Source organism: Ceratotherium simum, chromosome 2 (assembly GCF_057802395.1).
Source record: "Ceratotherium simum simum isolate JZ-2026a chromosome 2, ASM5780239v1, whole genome shotgun sequence".
Classification (NCBI taxonomy): Eukaryota; Metazoa; Chordata; class Mammalia; order Perissodactyla; family Rhinocerotidae; genus Ceratotherium; species Ceratotherium simum.
Genome location: NC_141901.1, coordinates 78,680,142 through 78,697,320, shown reverse-complemented (window position 1 = coordinate 78,697,320; position 17,179 = coordinate 78,680,142). Strand labels below are relative to the sequence as shown.

The 17,179-nt window shown below is 39.2% G+C and overlaps 1 protein-coding gene across 1 annotated transcript in view; it reads right to left on the bottom strand.

Annotated features, from left to right (window-relative positions):
• Positions 1-2,130, bottom strand: part of LPAR3 (lysophosphatidic acid receptor 3) — a 71,728-nt gene extending 69,598 nt beyond the window's left edge. The window contains exon 1 of the mRNA XM_087420115.1: positions 1,981-2,130. The gene's annotated coding sequence lies outside the window, so the exon portion shown is untranslated. The remainder of the gene's footprint in view (positions 1-1,980) is intronic.
• Between the last annotated feature and the right edge of the window lie 15,049 nt (positions 2,131-17,179).

Below are 17,179 nucleotides of genomic sequence, written 5' to 3'. Positions count from 1 at the left end.
ATACTCCAAGGAGAATGGCTAATGGGTAATTTGAGTTAGAGTAATTCCCATTCAAGTTACAGTGATTCTCCTTGCTCCAGCCCACAGAAATACGAGGTTGAGCTGAAGTTATGGTGGCTTTCTTTTCCTCAACAGGAAGGTGGAAAACTTGGAAGCAGCCAGGCTGGAGAAGCAGCCAGCCTGAGGCACGGGTGCACAGCTTCGAGAGTGTGGGCCTCAGTTGCCGCCTAGCAAATGCTGCATTTGCTCCTCTGCGTGTGTGTGTTTTGGAAAAATGAGAGAATGAATTAACATGTTGTGGACAACCTCAAATATGTTCTGATGAACATACCTGACAAATGACCACATATTTTAATGTTTTCATTTCAGTCCTCATTCATAGAAAACATGCAGATCTGTCCTATCAAAGCTCTTGTTAAACAGCCAGATACCTAAAATAGACTTGATCTAATATAAAGAGGCTGGTACTTGATTTATGCATTTGCCAGATTCAAAAAAGAGAACGTGTCATTTGTAGCTAAAGCTACCAAGTTTTGAATTCTAAAGACAAAAAAGACAAGAAAAATATGCCAAAAGGATCTATTTTCCTAGTTATGTGGTAATGACAATCAACGTATGTCCAGATGGTTAGCTGTCCAGATTCCTACATGATACCAGGTGCATACCGTTTCAAGGCATAAGAGACAACTCTGGAAGCTTATCTCAAGTGTAAAAGCCTCACTGGCAGGGTTTGCTTGCTGGTCCTTTTAGAATGGCCCAGTTCGTATTAGACAAGCATGGTGTTAACAGAGCCAAGGTTGTGTGTTTCTAATGGTATCACTTTGGGTCAAAAAACAGGAAAATTCTACTCACTGGACTCAGACCACACAAAACTGGATCCAACGTCTCTCATGGGAAGCAGGGTTAGTAACTATTGATAGCTCACTGGAAAACCCAACAACTCTCCTTAGCAATACAAAAATTCATGCACTAACGAGATGCCAATGCCGTGCAGCGCATGAAATAACCTACTTGTAAAGAAGGGACCAGCTGTTTGTGACTGACGTTTACTTTATCCTCCAATTTATAAAAAACAAGTAGGAACCGTGAGAAGCTAAACAGCCCTTAAATCTAAAGTAACATTCCAAGACCAGCTAACACTCTGGGCAGCAAAGTAGCGAGGAGGGAGAAATGCATTGCAATAGACAATAACAAACTAAGGAGGAAACATTTCGCGGAAATTATTCAGTTAAAAATTGACCTACAAATGCTTTTGAGGGCCGTTTTAATGATTACCTTAATAAGACTAAATTGTTTCCAATATTCACAGTTACTCCTCAAATTACAAGCTTGAGAAATTTCTAAGCAATTCTGGATAGTTGCAACTTGCTGATGGAAAGCAATAAAGTAACAATGCTATAGAACAAAGCACTTTTGTCTGCGGGTGGTGAGGGGATCTTGGGACCTTCACTCACACGCAAAGCACAACCCCCAACAGTGTCACTGGTTAGTTAATAACTATTTCCCGAATCTTTAGATGCCTTGCATATTTCGAGCTGTTCTCTCCCTGACACACCATCGTACCGGGCGTAACTGGAGGCTGAAAAATGCTATATCCCTAGGCTCCACGGGAGAACCTCAGCTCACCATGGATGGCTGTTAAGACTGAGGTTGGAAAAGAAGCACCTGTGCAAAAGCAGAGCCGAGCCCGCGCCGCGCTCTCCGCGCCTTTGCGCCCAGGCCACCAGCCCACCGCAGCGGCGGACGCAACGCAGATTTTGCATCTCGATTGCTTTTTACACTAGAAAAAAAGTGGGAAAGGACAAGATGCGCCCCACACCCGCCTGGAGAGTCCTGTCCCAGGTGTTTGGAGTGTTTGGGGCCCGGGCTGCAAGCCAGGCAACCCTGAAAGGCCACCGGCGGAGGTGCGCCCCGGCCTCCCCACGCGCGCCCGGCCGGCCGCGGCTCCGGAACCCTCCCCGCACCCGGCGCCCCACTCACCGCTCACGCTCGCCCGCGCCGCCGAGCCCGGGAGCGGGGGCCCCCGCGTCTGCCGCATGCCCTCGGGGCCGAGCGCGACGGGGCGACCGGGTGCCGGGCTCCGGCCGGGCGCGAAGAGCAGCGGGGGACGCGGCGGGCGGGCGGACCGGCAGGCGGCGGCGCGTCTCCCGTCCAGCGACCGCTGCGACGCGCCCGGAGCCCGACGAAAGTTTGGCGGAGCGAGGGCGGGAGCTGAGGGGGCGGAGGGGCCGCGTCCCCGCCCTGCCCCGCCCTGCCTGGGGCGTCCGACCGGTCCCACGGAGAGCGCCCCCCACCGGCGAGGCACGATCGGCGTGCAGGGGCTCTCCTGTAGATGCTCTCCCGCCCAGGACTGGTCCCCAGGGCCGGCCTCGAGGAGGACATGGCGCCCACTAAAGGGCCGCTAGCACCAACAGGCCTTACAGTGCCACACCTCGAGACCCCCCCCCGTATTAAAGCGCTGTCCTTCTGTCCCTCTCTCCTCGCTCGCAGGGAGAGATTCGTTTGAAGCCGCTGCGGGGAAGTGCAGCCCGCACCCGTCCACCATGGGAAGCCAGGTCACTTGCCAGGCCTAACGCTCGCTCTAAAACTCGAACCCAAAGCTACCAGAGGGTGCAGGCAGCCCCCAGAGGTCAATGATGTTCACATACATCTGGCCTAGGCCCTTTTCTAGGCACTTTTTCATTGAAACAGGAAACAAAAAAATATTTAAAGTTCTTGTAAGAGGCTACCTGGTCTCCTGCGGTAAATACTCCTGGATACTTTGTTTTTCAAAGCTGAAATATAAAGCCTCCACGGACCCACCTTTGGTAAAGAAGAAAGATGCAAAGTAAAACAATGTCATGAAGACATTGTTCTCTCTGAACTCTACAAAGCAAAATGAGGTCACAGACATGCTAAAAGTTGGGCCTTTCTGGTGACCTCACGAGAGGGAAATACTGTAAGGTGAAGTCCTCCTACTCACGCTGCAAAACCTTGGGAAACACTGAGAGCATGTGCCCAGATGTCTTCCTGTAGCCCTTTGCCCTTCATTCATTCCTTCATTGTCCATTCAGTCTTCATATTCGGCCCTTCTGTATGCCAACTAGGAACCATATCCCAAGAAACAACCTGTAGGATAACCTGTCCCCTGCCATCAAGAAATTCTGCTCTCTCTGAAGATAATGTTTTAATAATATTTTATTCCTTGTGCAATGGACCTCATCCCATAAGCCATGACAGCCTGGTGTGCCTCAAAATCTTCACAGGGATATGGCTAAATTTTGATCAACATGTGCAAAGTTCTGGGTGTTCAGAAAATGACTGTGGTGTCTTACAGATGAACTATGTAGAGGGGGCTACCACTTGCAAAGCTAGTGCCAAAGAAAGATCGTGTTTACCAGAACAAGCAAAAACCTTGCAGATGATATATGAGAACAAGGTCAGCAGAGTGAACAGCTCAAACAGTGCAGTGCGGGAGGGCAACCTGGCGAACACAAGAATTCTCAACCACCAGCGCTTAGCAAACGCTTAACTCAACAAACGTGTAGCACATTGAGTAAGTTGTTGTAGGCTGGCCTGGGAACCTAAACACCAGTTAGAGGCTTCTTTGGCTGGAAAATCTGTTGCAAGTTCCAAACAACTTATTAGCAAAGGCACTTTGGAAACACAGTATGTTGTAACTCGGAACTTCCTGAACTTGAACATTGCAAAGGGGAACAGGGATTCTGTAAAGCCAGATGTGATTACCTTTAAAGTATGAATCCTAAAAAGAAGGAGAAAGGAGAAGGGAATATGGCGAGCTGTGTTGCAAAAGGAAACAGACATTCTAGCTAGATGGTTTTTGACAAATGTGGGTCAGATCTGAGTGGAAGGCAAGGAAGTGACCTGGGAAAGATGCAGAGGGGAGGGAACAGGGAGAATGTCCAGCTTTTGGACCTACAGGCAAGAACAGGCAAAGAGGGACAGGAGGCAAAGGACAAGTAGAAGGAAAGTTGAGACCCCAAATCCTAGTTTTTAGAAGGAAGCTCAGGGATTATCCACCAGAACCTTCTTTAAGTCCTTGTAGGGTCTGTGGTGTCTCACTTCTCTACCAAGATTTTTTTATTCGTAAAACCAAATTAAAATTAACATCAAAAATGCAAACACAAAGCCTAAGGGTATACTTTTTCTTACAGATCCCCAGCTGGAAAGTCATTCAAAACTTTTTCAATAAACATTTGGTGATCAGCTTTCTGTATACAAAGTGTTGTGTTTTGTGTTCCTGGAGACACAAAGATTTATAACATTGTTTCCGTAGGGGGCAAGGGGACATTCCACAGCGCTCTATGGAGAGGAAGTGTGATGGCCGAAGGGTCAGTTACGGCCTTGGAGTACCTGTGTCAGCCAGCGTTTACTTGGCAGGGAATAAATACAGCAAAAAAAATAAATTAATTAAATTAAAAACAGGCTCGCCTGCTGCCACAGTGAGAAGCAAAGTGGGACCCAGGCAAGGCTTCTCCCCCTCTGGATACATGGAAAGAGGCCGATATTCCTCTGCCCCCATTTCGGCTTAGACCTTTGATCAAGTGGGCAGTAATTCATAGACTTGGCATTGTTAACTTTAAGAGGTGTCTGAACTGAATCTCTGTTAAATTTTGCTTGTCCGAACTAATCAGCGATAAGGATGCCTACAGCAAGTAAAGAGCATGAGAAAGTGCAAAGACAGCTATAAAGTGAGAGATGTAAATGGTACCTGAAATAACAGTTAGCTAGAAGGTTCTGAGCAAAGACTGAGCAAAAGGTTAACCCTACAGAAACCAAACGAAAAGAGAGACGGCATAAGCAAGGTTATAGCCGTGTAGAATATCTCTCAACTGCATGTAACTTCAAGTGGAAAGCAACAGAAAGCCACAGAAATAGTCAACAAATACCAAAAAATCGAAATCAGCTTAAGTTCCTTTAAATTGAGCAAACCATCTCATAAGAAGTGTGTGAATCATTCAAAAATACTTCTTAGATATTTGTCCCATCACTACTTAATTCTGCATATTACTATGCTTGAGAAAAGAGTGACCAGTTTTGAAAATAAAAGTCATGATGGGAATCTTGCTCTAGCAGATATGAAAATATATTATAAACCATAATAACTAGGACCCGGATATGTGCCTGTCTTCTAGGCATAATTCACTTGCAAAAGCACCCTAGTTTGGTTGATAAATTATATGGTAAATTTAATTAATAATTAAAACAATATGACACTTCTGCAAAACTAAAGAGATGAAATGTTAGACCAGAACAGCTATCTCATGTACAGATCATAGGAAGTTCAAAAATGTTAATATTTGAAGAAGTTGGCATCTTAATTTGGTAGGAAAGGGAAGGCTTTCTCAGTCAGTGGCCCTGGTACAATTCATTGACTTTTGGGGATAAATAAGGTTAGACACTTACCAAAGTAATTTTCATATGCATTAAAGAGTTATTTTGTTAAAAAAGAGAAAGAACCATAAAACAATTGGAAGAAAATTAAGATTAATATTTATTTGATTTCAAATTTGGGGTGAATTTTTTAAGCAAGAGCAAGGGAAGAACTCAAGAAGAAAATATTAATTAAGTTGACTGCATGCAAATTAGATACTTATGCACATAATAAAAATAATCCTATAAATTTAAATAAAAAATAAAACTAAAAACTAGGGGATCAAATTATTTGCAAGGTATGATAGATGAAAGATTAACACCCTTCCTACATTACTTATTGACAGGCGTGTAGAGAACTCTTAATAGTTAAAGATTAACATCAAAACAGAAAAATAAGCCAAGTATATGAACAATTGGCAAAAGAAGAAATACAATGACCAAAATATATGAAAATAAATTTCAACTGATCTGATAGTAAAACAAGTGTAAATTAAAATGAGATACTACTTGTCACCTATCAAATTGACAAAGTTTTTTGATTATAGAGTTTCCCAATATTGACTAAAGTTTAAGGGAATTGGGTAACTTCATGTGGTGCTGTTGGGAATAAAATTGGTAAAACTTGTCTGGTGGACAATTTGCAATATATCATATTTCATCCATTCTTAGAAGGACTTTTTTTCACATTTTAATATCTCTAAATTGGGATATGTTTTATGATCACTGTAAGCCAGCTATTGTGATTTAGTGGCCATTGCCTGCCCATATGCACTAAATTTTGAAGAATGGATGTCAGCTGTTGGAAGAAAATCATGGAGCACATTTTTTTTTTTAATGCTGCATCCAAATGCTTCTGATGGCACTCAGGCTACAGACCACACAGAGTCAAAAAGTGACTCAGAAGAATGAGGAAGTTTAGGGGCCACCGGTGGCGCAAGCAGTTAAGTGCATGTGCTCCGCTGCAGAGGCCCGGGGTTCCCCGGTTCAGATCCCAGGCACGCACTGATGCACTGCCTGGCAAGCCATGCTGTGGCGGCGTCCCATATAAAGTGGAGGAAGATGGGCATGGATGTTAGCCCAGGGCCAGTCTTCCTCAGCGCAAAAAAAAAAAAAAAAAGAGGAGGATTGGCAGGTGTTAGCACAGGGCTGATCTCCTCACAAAAAAAAAAAAGGGGGAAGAATGAGGAAGTTTAGGAGTGGATACCTTAGCCAAGGTTTTTGCTTCTCCTTTATGGATACACAAGAATAAAATATAAGGTAATTGTATGCTTAAAGTCATCCAGAAAAATCTTTCAATAATTATAAAATAAAAGTTGTAAGTAATAAGAAAAAATTATGTTTATTGGCATTATTTTCTTTCTTAGTGTTACATAAAATAATGCTGCACCTTACAATCTATGAGTTCTTGGATATGATGAACTATGATATATCAAGAACACTAAAAATGTTCATATCATTTGACCCAATAAATTCAGATCTAGAAAGGTATCCTAAAGACACTGTTGGAGGCACACAAAGATTTTAATACAAATATAAACATTTAAAGATTATTTATACAATTGAAATTTTAAAAACAACCTAAAAGTCTAACCTAAAAGTCCAATAGGAAATTGATCAAATAAATTATCATACATCCATAGGATTGAATGTTGTGCAGCCTCAACAATGACATTTTCAAAGAATATATAATGACATAGGAACATATTCATCATTTCACATTAAATTTTTATAAAAAGCAGAATACAAAACAATATAACTAAATCTGTTTCCTTTTTTAGAAATGTGTTTATTTGTATGAAAGAAAAAATACCACAGATAAATACTCTTGTCTGTTAACTGTAGATATTATGGGAGGGTGGGATTATGCATGTTTTTATTTTTTATATATTTTTCTATAGTTTCAAAATTTTCTGCAATGAATATGTATCACATTTATAACCTAAATTTTCTAAAAACAATATTTTAAACGGTGAACTCATAAATAGTCATGTGGTTCACATGCTTTCTCAAACATAAATAGTTATAGATAAAGAAAAATGTATACAGGGCCGGCCCCGTGGCTTAGCAGTTAGTGCTCGAGCTCCGCTGTTGGTGGCCCAGGTTCGGATCCCGGGCGCGCACTGAAGCACCGCTTCTCTGGCCATGCTGAGGCCGCGTCCCACATGCAGCAACTAGAAGGATGTGCAGCTATGACATGCAACTATCTACCAGGGCTTTGGGGGAAAAAATAAATAAATAAATAAATAAATAAATAAAAATAAAAAGAAAAATATATACAGCCATGAGATTTGAGGGTTTGTTCAATTTCATATGGTCCAAGAAAACAGAATCCAAGTGCAGAGGATTAGCTTCCTGTTTTACTCATTTTCTGCTTGACTCATTTTTGTGGGGATTCATTCAAATATTGATTTCTCACCTCTGTTAGCTTGGCTAGTGAGCTACCACAGGCAAACATTGTTCTTCTCAAAGGAAAGGTCTCAAGAAAAGCTAGGAAGCTAGCATTGTAAATCCTTTACAAAAATCCTTCACGATGAGCCTGGGAGATCATGGGATGGGAAATGATAATCCACCACCAGCGAGGAAAGCATGCTATAGATATTCACTCAGGATGACAACACCCTAAATCTCTCTTCCAAGCAAGCATTATTTTAGCAACCACTTCACTTTCTTTACAAGTACAATGGAATTGCATTTGGAGATAATAACTGAGGTTTTCTTTTACTCGCTTTCCTCGTTGCCACTCTGACCCCTCAGCCTTCATTGTTTCTGGGAGTGTTTAATAAGGAGGACACAAAACAAACAACAAATCTTTAAAGGGAAAAAAAACATGAAAGAACAAAAGAAATCAGTTCTCAGCTCCTGGGTTCGTAAATAGATTTTCTTAAACTTATGGTAGAAAAATTAGTCTTAAACACAAAGTTTTGTGATTCACGGAAGATGGGTTCTCTTGAGCTTCAAAGGGTTAAATGCTGAAAGAAGCTGAACATAAACTTTTTCCCCCCCTAGACAATCAACTAGAAGAAAACAGATGAAGAACCAGACCACCCTCCCTGAAGACTAGATAAGGTTCCCTGACTGGAGAGGAGAATTTGAACTGCGGAACAAGCTACATTGATAGCAATGGGCATGAATTTCTGACCCCTCACCACTCCTCAGGCTACGTTATTAGGGAAACATAGATCCTCCCTTAAGTTAGGAACCCAGGAACAGTAGTAGATTGTATTATTTGAAACATAAGCTGCCCCTCCATAGGGGAGAATTCTACTTCTCTGCTTATCCATTTGACTTGCTTTGGCCAATAAAGCGTGAGCTGTACCAGGCAACACAAAGTTCACTCTGTTCTACTTTCCTCTACCCTAGTATCAGCAATGTCCCAGATAGCCGCAGCTCCATCAGCCTGGATCCAGGAGTGAAGAGAGCATAGAGTAGCACCATGCTGACCCAGGAATGACATGCAAGTGAGAAATAAACCTTTGTCCTTCCATGCCGCTGGGATTTGGGGAGCATTCGTCACCACAGCATAACCTAGCTTATCTTGACTAACACAAATAGAGAGTACTCTTCCCTCTTGTCCTTCTGCGACTTGGATAGGAAACATTCATGCATGTGTGCTCCATGCCACAGTGATATGGGAACAGCAATATTGAAGTGGTCACATGGCAAAGCTAATCACAGGAGGAACTGAATCCACTCTTGGAGTTTCTGTGGGCCCCAGAGTGATGCAGAACAGCACTATAAAGTCAGTTCTTTGTGGAAAAGTACCTAAAGAGAAACATCAGCAGTGGATGCAGCTGGGACAGAGGCCAGCATGATTCGGAGGGGGAGTCACTTCTCAAAAGGATGTAGTGAACCAAATGTTCATTACCCACCCACTCCACCCCAACCCCTGAACACTACAAAGTCTGTTCAGAACTTAGATCCCACAATAGGGAGAAGACAGGAGGGGCAGAAGCCTGAGTATAAACTTCAAATGACCAAGTCTGCTGAATGTGCCTGAGTTTACCTGGAAAGTAACATGATTAAATTTTCTGTCAGTGGTAGAAATAGGAGGTTCAAGATAGAATTTAGATCCCCTTTAGAAAAATAGTTGTATGTTTGCCTGCAAAGTTTGCAGCCTGAGAAATGTGTATATACTGCACCAAGATGCTTTAAGAGAGCATCATGGACATTGCATATATTCAACAACGTGGGGTGCTGAGGGTCCACTCAGGCAAAGCTGCAGTCATGTGTGGACAATGATAACATCTTATATAATAGGCTAACTTCTCCCAAACCTGGTGCTCAAGCTATGACTAGATATTTGCCTAACCTGAGGCAGCTACCACAAACCTGCTACTAGCAACACTTTCAGCTGCACAAATATTTATTCTGATAAACCTGATAAAGAAAAAGGAAATAGCTATAAATACATCTTGTCAGCATTTTCTGCATTCTATGCACTAAACCTTTTTCCTTGTTTTGCAAAAGAAAGCTGTAATATGACACTAACATTCTCATCTCCAGAACTGATTTTTTTCAATTGGATTTGGTGGATACTGGCCAGATAATATTTAATGTTTTTGAATAATTCGAATAGTAACACGGTAGAGTAAGACACCAATGCACTGTAAAAACAATCTGAGCTGTTAACATTTAGTCCATTTAAAACAGATGATTGAGTCATTTAAAATGGAAGATCAAGAGCTGAGAAGTTTTCAGTCTTCTTTTTAATGTAAAGTTTGACACCAAAAAATATAATATAAAATAGAATTCTATGATTTTATCAAAGAAGCATATTGTAATAATTACATCACATAATTTTATACTTGACTTTACCATAATTAATAATTTACTTACAAGCAAGAAAACATGTCAAGATAAATTATCTTGCTATAATAGAAGATTTTTTAGGAGGCTCAAATCTCAGTTTCCTTTTAATTACTGGGACATAGCTTACTTTGATTATGTTGCTGTGGTGGGCATCGATATTGTGGAGGCAAATAACAATGAGGAGGGAAAAGTATGAGTATTAGTAAGGAGAATAATGGCCCATGTATGCAGGAACAAACATACAAATAAAAACTTGTGAAATCCAAAAGGATAAAAATAAGACATGTTAAAGGACTTTATCATAGACAATTGTATTAATTAAAGTACCTATGGAGTCTAAAAGTTGCTGTCAAGTTCAAAAACTTTAGTATGCTCTACCATATTCACTAGTTATACAACCTTGGCCAGTTTTACTCAGTCTCTACAACTATAAATGGAATAAATGTACCTACCTCCAAATGCAGTGAGAATTAAAAAGTCATAGTACACTACAGTAATTTTTAAAATGAGTTTATTACTAGGAAAAAAACCGGGTTATTTCCTGATGGTAAGAATCAACTCATCAAATAACAGACCTTCAAAATGTATGAAATAAAATGTAACAGTACTAAAGGGAAAAATAGGCAAATCCACACTCATAATTGGAGATTTTAACATCTGTTTCTCATAATTTATAGGCTAGGTAGACAAAAAATTAGATTATAGATGATTTGAGCAACACTATCAACCAACTTGACCTAATTGGCATTTATGAAATATCATACGCATCAACTACAAAATACATACGTTTTTAAGTGCACATGTAACAGTCAAAAGATAGACCATATTCTGAATCATAAAATAAGTTTCAATAAATCTAAGAGGACTGAAATTATTCTTTAGCCAAAATGGTAATAAACTAGAAACTAATAACAAAAAGATATCTAGAAAATCTCCAAATATCTGGAAATTAAGCAACATACATAAAAATAACCTATGGGTCAAAGAAGAAATCAGAAGAGAATTTAGAAAATATTTTGAACTGAATGATAATGAAAACATTACATATCAAAATTTATGGGCTGCAGCCAAAGCAGTACCTAGAGGGATGTTTATAGCTTTAAATGCTGATATTAGAAAGAAATAAAGTTTAAAAATAAATGATCAGGGGTCAGCTCCATGGCGTAGCAGTTAAGTGCACGCGCTCTGCTGCTGGAGACCTGGGTTCAGATCGCGGGGGCGCACTGATGCACTGCTTGTCAGGCCATGCTGTGGCAGCATCCCATATAAAGTAGAGGAAGATGGGCACGGATGTTAGCCCAGGGACAGTCTTCTTCAGCAAAAAGAGGAGGATTGGCGTGTATGTTAGCTCAGGGCTGATCTTCCTCACAAAACTAAACTAACTAACTAACTAAATAAATAAATGATCTACACTTCTGCCTTAAGAAGCTAGAAAAAGAAAAGCAAAATAAACCTAAAGTAGAAAAAGGAAATAATAAAGATAACAATGGAAACATAGAAAGCAAACAGTAGAGATAATCAAGGAAACTAAAAGCTAATCTATTGGAAAGATTAATAAAACTGATAAGCCCATAGTAGATTAGTCAAGATAAAGAAGAAAAAAATACAAATTGCCAATATCAAGAATGAAAGAGGGACATCACAATCAGTTCTACACACATCAAAAAGATAATAAAATAATATTAGAACAACTTTATGCCAATAAATTTGACAACTTTGAATAAAAAGGACAAATCCCTTAAAAAACATGACTTACCAAAACAGACAGAAAATGCAATAGGAAGGCTAATTAGCACTATGCTTATCAAAGAAATTGAACACATAATTAAAAAGTTTCTCACAAAGAAAACTCCAGGTCCAGATGGTTTCCCTGGTGAATTCTATCAAATATTTAGGGAGAAAATAATAGTCATCTTAAAGAAATGTTTTAAGAAAATAGAGGGAGAAGGAAAAGTTTCTCACCTGTTTTATATAGCCTGAATAACTTTAATAGCAAAACCTGACAAGAAGGTTATAAGAAAGGAAAATTACAGACCACTACCCCTCATGAACATATAAAAGAAATCCTCAAAAAATTAGCAAATCAAATCTAGCAACATATACGGGCCAACCTGGTGGCGTAGCAGTTAAGTTTGCATGCTCCTCTTTGGTGGCCTGGGGTTTGCCGGTTGGGATCCTGGACGTGGACCTAAGGATGGCTCATCAAGCCATGCTGAGGTGGCGTCCCATATAGAGCAACTAGAAGGATGTACAACTATCTACTGGGGCTTTCGGGAGAAAAAAGGAAAAAAGGAGGAAGATGAGCAACAGATGTTAGCTCAGGGCCAATCTTCCTCAAAAAAAAAAAAACACAAATCCAGCAACATATACAGATAATATGTCATGTCTTGACCAAGTGAGATTTATCTCATGAATGCAAGGTTGGTTCAACATTTGAAAAATCAAAGTAATTCACCATATTAACAGAATAATAAGAAAAAATATATATGATCATTTCAGTTAATACAGAAAAAGCACTTGACAAAAGTTAACACCCATTAATGAGAAAAAAACAAAAACTCTTAGCAAACTAGAAATAAAAAGGAATTTCCTCCATCTGATACAGGGCATCTATGAAAAACTACTGCTAACATCATACTTAATGGCAACATATTGAACACTTTATTCCTAAGAACAGGAACAAAGCAAGGATGTTTAATCTCACCACTTCTAATTGATATTCTACAGGAAATTCTAGTGCAAAAAGGCAGTGAAACAAAATAAAAAGCCATCTAGATTAGAAATAAATGAAGAGCTAGATTAGAATGAAGAATACAACGTTGATGGATTGTTAAGATTTTAATTCTTCCCAATTCGATCTCTATAACCAATACTATATCAATCAAAATCCTACCAGGCTTTTTTGTAGAAATTGACAAGCTGAATCTAAATTCGTCTGAGAAAGCAAATGACTTAAAATGGCCAAAACAATTTTTAAAAAGAAGATCAAAGTTGGAGGATTTATACTACTTGATTTCAAGACTGTAAAATTATAGTAAACAAGATAGTGTGATATTGACGCAGGGTTAGATAAGTAAATCAATGGGACAGAGCAGAGTCCAGAAATAGGCGTTTACATACATGGTCAATTGATTTTCAATAAAGGAGCCAAGGTAATTCAATGGAGAAAGCATAGTCTTTTAACAAATGGCACCAGAACAATGAAATATCTATATATATATATATAAAAAAAGAACCTCCTCTTCAGCCTCATATCAAAAATTATTTTGAAATGAATCACAGACCTATGCATAAAACCTAAAATTATAAAACTTCTAGAATAAAATAAAGGAGACTATAATGATATAGGCAAAATTTTATTACACAGGAAACAAAGAGCACTAACAGAAAAAATTAATAAATTGGACTTCAAAATTATAAGCTTCTGCTCCTCAAAAGATATCATTAAGAAAATGAAAATGTAATCCACAGACTGGGAAAAAAAATATTTGTTCCACATGTACTTGACAAAGGACTTGAAATACACAAAAATCTATGAATCAATAATAAAAAGACAACCTAATTTAAAAATGGGCAAAATACTTGAACAGATAAATGAATGGCTCATAAGCACATGAAAAGATGATCAAAAGTTATCAGGGAAACACAAATTAAAACTGCCGTGAGATACCACTCCCCACATACTATAATGAGTAAAATTAAAAAGGCTAAGAATACCAAATGTTGACAAAAAGTGAACCAACCAGGAGTCTCATATATTACTGATAGGAGTATAAAATGGTACGACCATTTTGAAAACCTATTTGGCTGTTTTGTATAGACTTAAACCTACCCCTGCCCTATGACTCAGCAATTTTACTTGAAGTTATTTGCTCAAGAGATATGAGTACACATGTCCACAAAAAGACTTGTCTAGCAGTATTCAGAGCAGTTTTATTTGTAATAGCTAAAGACTGGAAAAAACACAAATGTCCATCAACAGATGAATGGGTAAATTTTTGTATATCTACACAATGGAATACTACTTAACAATAAAAAAAGTAATGAACTACCGATACAGCAACTACTAGGATGAATATCAAAAGCATTAAGTTGAACAAAAGAAAGAAGACAGACATAGTATATGACTCTATTTATACGATGTTTTAGAACAAACAAAATTAAGTATAGTGATGGAAATCAGAGTGTCAGGGATCCACTGGAAAGAGGCCTGAGAGAACTTCTGGGGGTGATGGAGACGTTCTGTATCCTGGTTTTTCAAAAATTGTTGACCTTCACACTGAAAATCTGTATTAATTATGATTCTCTCTTCTTTTGGGTATATTTTTTAATAAAATTTTAAGTTAACAAAAAATAAAATGATTTGAATAAGTTGTTTTAATGGCTTTCTCTCCTTTTCAGATTTGACTGAAGCCCCAAAGGCCTAGAATAAAATAGATACCAGGACCTTATATTCTAAGATGACCTACCCCCACTTTGTACATGATATGATAAGTGATTGTGAAACTGTGTCTTCCAGCACTGGCAATCTGTCCCCTCCAGCCTTCAAAAGGGTGGGAGTGGAAGAGGTTGAGCAAGGGGATTTCTTTGGAAAGTGTTATTAAAATACTAAGATGTTTTATCTCCCTGAGCTCCAGGTAGAAGAGAAAGGTGCTTCCCTCTCATCTCAAGCAAATGAGAACACCGTACAATGAACTTGACAAATATGCCCTAGAACCTCAAAGTATGGTCCATGGACCAACAGTGTGAACACCAACTGGATGCTTGATAGAAATGCAGATCTCAGTCCCCCACCCAGACTCACTGAACCGGAATCTGCATTTTAACAAGATTCCCGAGGTGACTGGTATGTGCATTAAAGTTTGAGAGACCCTGTCCTAGAGTTTGGGTAGGCATAAGGACTGGAATGAGGGGCTGTGCCTGTCACTCTGCGAGCAGAGCAGAGAAGGAAAGAGGGCTACACCTGGAGCACACTGCACATTCGCCCATGGCAGCACAGAGCTTGTTAGTGTTTCCATGATCCACGCAGTGTACCATCAGCCTGAGCCTGGTTTGAAGGGGGCTTTGCTGTAGAGGCTTGCTTGAGAGCAACAGAATCCATGCGGGGCACTATGAGGGCCTGGGGGGCAAGACTGGAGAAGGAAGAAGTTGGCTACAAGTGAGGCTTTGCCCACTCATAGGAATTGCAGCTACAATTTCCTAAAGGTGGTGGTGGGGTGGGGATGGGGAATCTCTGAGAAACCCAGAAAAGCGTCCTGTGAAAGAAAGAGGCAGCTGTTGAATATTTGCTATCCAGAGAGTCCCAAACCCAGACCAAGACAGTGCCAGCCATATAAGAGTTTCACTTTTCTTCTGTTCCCCTCACCTCCTGGGCTAGATCCTGGAGAGGCTAGAGCTAAGACAACTGAGTAGAGGGGCACAGAAAGGAAAAAGAAAACTGATGATCAGACTCCCCTCTCCCACTTCAGGTTTCCCAGCTAGAAAAACTCAAGCCTTGGAAGGAAAGAAATTTTAACTTTGAAAGAAATTTAGAAATTTAATTTTTATACCAGGAAGGACATTATAATTACTGAAATAAGACTGTTCTTGTTTCTAAAAGTAATCACAAGATGCCTAATTATCTAATAATAACTAGAACATCTATGAGACTTGGCTAAGATTTCACCCAAAGGGCAGGAAAAAGGCCAAATCATGTATCAGGTTTAAATGGGAAGTTAGGGAAAGATTAAATTTATATTCTGTTCACATCTTACTGAGTCTGGCTCATGTAAGAAATTGAAAATATAGCAAGACACTTTAAAAAGGAAAGAGGTCAGGTGCCAGCCTCGGTGGTCTAGTGGTTAAGATCAGCGTGCTCTGCTTCAGTGGCCTGGGTTCAGTTCTCAGGCGGGGACCTACACTGCTTGTCAGTGGCTATGCTATGGTGGTGATCCACGTACAAAAAATAGAGGAAGATTGGCAACAGATGTTAGCTCAGGGTGAATCTTCCTCAGGAAAAAAAAAAGAAAGAAAGAAAAGAGGTCAGTATAAAAAGAGAACCAAAAAGAACTTCTAGAAATGAAAAATTGAGTCACTGAAATAAAAAAAACCTCAATGAAACACTTAAACAAAAATTTAAAATCTGCTGAAGAGAGAATTAATGAATTGAAAGATATATCTAAAGAAACTCATTAGACTGAATAGGAGGGGAAAACGGGGTTGAAAATATGAAAGATATTAAGAGATATGGAAAAGAGAATGAGAACATTCAGCATGTTTCTAATCAGAGTTTCAGAAAGCAAGACGAGAGAATGGGCAGAAGGAAATAATATTTTTAGAAAACTAATGATTCAGTATTTTTCAGAATTGAAGAAAGACATGAATTTTCTGATTCAAGTACTACAACTATCTCAAACAATTAAATTTTAAACACACACACACACACACAAACACACAATGAAGTATTAAAGATGAACAAATCTTAAAAGCAACCAGGGAGAAAACACAAATTACTTAGACTGATAACATTTCTCAACAGCAATAGAGACCAGTAGGGAATGGAGTACCGTTACCAAAATGGTGAAGGAAAATAGTGGATGACCTAAGATTTAATTTTCAGCTAAAGAATTATTGAAAACTGAGGGTAAAATTAAAGATGTTTTTCAGATGAAGACTGAGACTCAATAAAAGCGCTACTAAAGAAAGAAGGAAATTGAACCCAGAAAGAAGAAGTGGTGTGCGAAAAGCATTTTTACTACGGTTAAGTGGTAAAAACATGAGTAAATCTGAATAAACCTTGCCTGTACCAGACAGTAAGTAATTTTACTATTACTGTTTTTAGCAATTAATGAGGGAAGGGAGATAGAAAAAGGAACCAAATACTAGACAAGAAAGTATGTAAGACAGAGTGTAAATGGAGAATGAAGGTGCCTGGAGGCAAAAAATCTAAGGTTCTTAAATTATTGAAGAGAGCATCGAAATGTTGATTAACTTTAGATCTTTCTAAGTCAGGTAG